We start from the raw sequence: 5,085 nt of genomic DNA, 5'->3' as shown, positions 1-5,085 counted from the left end.
GTAGGCCAAAAATAGACTTAAACGAACTCGGATGAAGTCGAACCAAAAATATAAAATGTTTGTCTGGAGCCCTCTATCTACTCTCAAAATTTCATGTCAATCGGAGTACGTTTGGACATTGAAAAATGGATCGGAATACACTGCCCTCATTTTGGACGAAAATTCTAATTAGTATAGAGCATGAAATATGGACTAGGTTCATTCTTTTGGTTAAATCCATCTCAACCCTTAGATCAAATGTGTAAAAATAAATCCTAACCATTCATTCTCTTATAAATAGAGCCTTAGCTAAATTCACTTTCACTTAAGTTTTTACAATCTTAGAACAAGTAAAATTGTTTGCTCCTCCTTTCATTTTACTTCTTAGTTCTAGTCAAATACCATATAGCCTAGATCTTTCTTGTAGTGTTCAAGTGTTTTTCTAAACCAGCTACCTAGAGAAGATTTGGTGGAGTTTTACTTCTAAGGATTTTTGGGTAAGTGTTTCTTGTATAAATATCATGATTTATTGATTTTATTACTTGTCCTCATTTAATTGTTTAAAGACCCAATAAGCGTATAATGTAAAATAAAGTAATGGATACAAGTGAATTAATAAAAAAGAGTTAGTGGACAAAATCAATTAAGGACTTATAATATTATCTATATATTATTTACTTTACAGTATTTACATTCAGTCATTTCTTTTATGTCATTTAAATTTCTGTTCATATTTCTGGCGGTAAGGACCATTTGATATCATCCCCGAAATATGCATTATTTACATTCAGTTATTTCTTTTATGTCATTTAAATTTCTGTTCATATTTCTGGCGGTAAGGACCATTTGATCTCATCCCCGAAATATGCATTATTTACATTCAGTTATTTCTTTTATGTCATTTAAATTTTAATTCATATTTTTGGCGGTCATCCCCAGAATATGAATTCAGTATTTACATTCAGTCATTTCTTTTATTGTCATTTAAATTTTGATTCATACTTTGGTAGGTACGGACCATTGGTCTCATCTCCAAAATATGCGTCATGTTTTATATATATTATTTATAATACTAGTTTGTATTTAGTGATACTGGCCATTAGCCTCGTCACCAAAAATGAATTCAGGCATAAAGCTAGTTATAAGTAACTATCTTAGATTAATATAATAAAATGAGTAAGTAAAGATGAAGTGACGGATAATAAATAAATATAAAAGATGAGGGTCTTTAAACAATGATATTGTTGGAGAATGAACTAAGTATTGTTTGTATGTATGTATTATATGCAGAAGTGGAGCAGAATACTACACTAAGGAGAGTAAGTATGGATATACTTACTGAGTACTAGCTTTGTTTTATTGTTATAGGAATTCTTATTTTGTCTTATTGATATAATTTTGCAATACAACTGCTGCATAATGTGTCTAATAAAATGGGCTGATAAGATAGCCACCTTAAGAACAAGCTGGGTGGATTGCCGCGAGGAACTGTCGGTATCTCAGTGGATGGGGGTATATAACCGTCCAACAGGCCTAATATATAACTAAGCTGGGGCGGTGTAGTTGCCAGCACCAAACAGGTAAACCTCTAAAGTGTGAGGGACATAACGGACGTAAGCGGGCTGAGAGCTCATGAGAAGAGGTCTGAAGAAAGATTATCATAAAACACAAACTAATCTGTCATTACGCTGCATTCACAACTCATTCATTATTATATATTTTAGTCTTTAATCTTATTTGTTCAAACTAGTCTTTTTAGTCTTTATATCTAGGAAAATAGATTACTCACTTGTTTGCCTATGTAAATATGATAACGTCATCTTTACATAGATCTTGATGCAGGGATAGAAAGTGAGGACGATGGTCCTTTTACTGGTTTTGATGGTTGATAGACCATCTGCTGCAGGATTTATGCTTACTCTATGGAGCAAGTCTCATTTATGTTAATCGCTTTTATTATGTATGGTGATGTGTGTAAACTTAATAGATATTACTATGTTAATTTAGGTGCCGTCTGTGGCATATATTTGGTACACCTAGTGTATACATATGTTGTAATGAAAACCATGTTTCTATTTTATTTAATAATATATCACCTCGAGGTATTTCAGTCAGCTCAACTGTGTTGTGTAAGTTATTCCTAGGTCATAGAAAAAGAAAAAAATATACATACTCCGCTGTAAGATTGTATTTTCTAAAGTTGCAGCGTCACGACTTCGATATTTGCTAGTTCAAATATCGGGGCGTTACAAAGGATGCAGCTATGGCCAACACTCAAGCAATTGAAAAGTTGGAAGGTCAGCTTGCTCATCTAGTTGCTAAACTTAGCATAATAGAAAAGGAAGAGCTTCAAAGTCAGGAGATGGCGAGAGGGCAATACATGATTGATGAAGATGACACTAGCAATTCTTATCATGAGCATGTCCAAGCCACCAACACATTTGGGAGTGAGGAAGTTGTCAAGTAGACTGTTAATGAGCCTAGTCTAGAGGATCCTTTGGGAGCATGCCTTGTTCAGTTTGGAGATGATTTAGATTTGGATAAGTTACTTGAGCAAGCAGATGCAATATTGGATCCTACTCCTAAGGTGCGAACTAAGAATGGGGAAACCATTGAGATATCATTCCCTAACTAATCTTCATTAGCAGCTAAGCCTTTCAATGTGTATAACCATGAGGAGGAAGAAAAAAAGGAGCAGGTTGAGCAAATTGAGCCCCCAAAAACTCCAAATGTCCAATGACAAGGAAGTGAGTACTGAAGCTCATTCCTTCGTCACAATCCCTCTTGAAACAGTTCATGAACCCCAAGCTTCAATTCTTCAATGTCTCAAAGAGCCATCTCAGGCTAAACGTCTCAAGGATCTATGCACACAAGATCACAAATCGAGGAACCATGTTTCGAAGAAGATCCTTCGAAGCAAGCAACTAGATTACCTAAGGTGGCGAAACATCCTTCCAGAGGGATATCAAATTCTAAAGAAGAAAGGGTGGAAGAGATTGGTTGGACATCCAAATGATCGGGGAAAGCACTGTAAAATTTCTTCCCCATTTTAATTTCTGCATATTTTCTTTATTTCTTCTTTTCATTTTATTTCTTGCATTTTCTTTTTGTTTCTAACAGCAAACTGATTTGATGATGCTTGTTCTATGAGAAAATTTTGCTGTAAGTTTTTGACAGGTGTTTTGGTGTTCAAGTTTGGGGGATGCCCTAGCCTTTGCACACTTCGGCTCTTCATCCCACGGTATTGTATCTTTTGCCACATTGGGACAATGTGTCATTTAAGTTTGGGGGTGTGGACAAACACACTGTCCGTCTGTTTGTTTGTTTTTATCGCTTAAAAAAAAAAAAAATCTGCTATGTTGTTGCTAAGCATGAGTTAGTTGTAGCTGTGGTTTGATTTTCATTGGCCTGTTTAACATTTTGAACATATCATCATGTCATTAGGAATCTAAATCATTTGACTCATTTTTTGGTTAGAGAGACTTCATTTGTTTTGACTTGAGTCATTAAGCCCTTAGGGATGTTTTACATCTAGTGCCCTAAAACCATCTGGTTTGAGAGTCATTGGCCTAACACTCGTTACATGGGTCAATTAGAAAGTTTAATGGAGCTAAGCATTGCACAACCTACAAACACAAAAAAAAAAAGAAAAAAAGAAAATGTATATCTTGCCTTGGTTGTTTCATTTGATAAGAATTCCAACAAATTTTGGGGTATTTATCTTGAGAATAAATTGAACCTTCATGACTGTGTGCAAATTTCACTTTGCACCTATCTGTCCATTTGTTGTCTCAACTGTCCATTTATGAGTTCTTTGATTGTGAATACCCTAATGATTGTGATGGTTGTGTTTGTCTTGTTAAGCTTGCTTATGAATGAGATCTATGGTTTGTGTGAAACTTTATTTTTTTCAATGGCATAGCACTGACAATGTTTGTGGGTATCATTTCTGTTAAACCCTCGCTAGACTTCACTCGTCCACTAGAGATGCCTAAGGGTTTAAAAGGCTTGTTGCATATGCTAAATGTAATCGTCCCTCCCACAACAACAGACTTATGTTTCTTACTTTCATTTTATTTTGCTAAGGGACTAGCAAAATGTAAGTTTGGGGGTTTGATAAGTACCAAATATTGCATATTTGGACCCCTTAATTTGCATTTGCTAAGCCGACTTGGCTGACCTGGTGTGCTGAAACCCTAAAATTAGCTCATAAATATCATATTTTCTCATTAAATGTACGGACACGCGCTAAGGGCGCCGTACTTGGTCAAAATTCGTGTTTTCTGGATTTTTGGAGCTTTGAACTCCAATTTTTTTGTAAGTATTTGATTTTTAATGAAGTTAATTAGTTTCTATATGATTCCTTTTGTCATGAGAGGCTAATTCTTCAACTAAGGTTGAGGATGAAGCCTCACCATTGATTAGTTTTATGTTTTCATGTTTTTCGTACAATTCCAACCTTAATGTAATGTATGTTCGTTTCAATTCAATTATGTGACAAAATTGTGTTTGATTGTGCCAAAGTTGGATATTCATTGTGTTTCATCCGACGGATACTTTGCATCTTTTGATTTACTTTGGATATCCATTGTCTTTTGTGCAAAGCATAGATACATTGGATCTTTTGAACTAAATTCGATATGCATTGTCTTTTGTAAAACTGATGGATTCATTGAATCTTTCAATAGGAACAATAGAACATGCAGAGGTTTTTTTGTCGGATGTATGAACAAACACATGAGAATATATGCTTTAATTTGGTGAGGTGGATTTTGAAACCCTTAGTGCCATTTTTATCTTTTAATTATTTCATTTCATTTTGTTTCAGTTTTTGTTTTCAATTTCAAATGCACGACAAACTTTAGAACTAGGTTAAAAGTTAAAATATGATTAGTTTAGATAAGAATTAGTTTTCATGACATAATTCCCTGTGGATCGACCTCGCACTTGCACATGCTGTACTTCACAAGACTTGTGTACTTGCGAGTAATTATAATTTGCACATCAGGTGCCCACAAACATTTTTAGCACTATGTTATTGACAAACAAAGACTTTCACACAAACACATGGTTCATACATCATGAGCATGTTTAACAAGGTGAACA

General features: G+C 34.6%; 1 long non-coding RNA gene across 1 annotated transcript; it reads left to right on the top strand.

The window, feature by feature from the left end:
• The first annotated feature begins 328 nt into the window (after window positions 1-328).
• LOC132167990 (uncharacterized) lies at window positions 329-2,093 on the top strand. Its single transcript, XR_009438737.1, has 3 exons — window positions 329-476; window positions 1,270-1,298; window positions 1,810-2,093. It is a non-coding gene; the product is annotated as an uncharacterized LOC132167990 (long non-coding RNA).
• Window positions 2,094-5,085: the final 2,992 nt, after the last annotated feature.

Source organism: Corylus avellana, chromosome ca1 (genome assembly GCF_901000735.1).
Source record: "Corylus avellana chromosome ca1, CavTom2PMs-1.0".
Classification (NCBI taxonomy): domain Eukaryota; kingdom Viridiplantae; phylum Streptophyta; class Magnoliopsida; order Fagales; family Betulaceae; genus Corylus; species Corylus avellana.
This window is presented reverse-complemented; position numbering and strand designations above follow the sequence as displayed.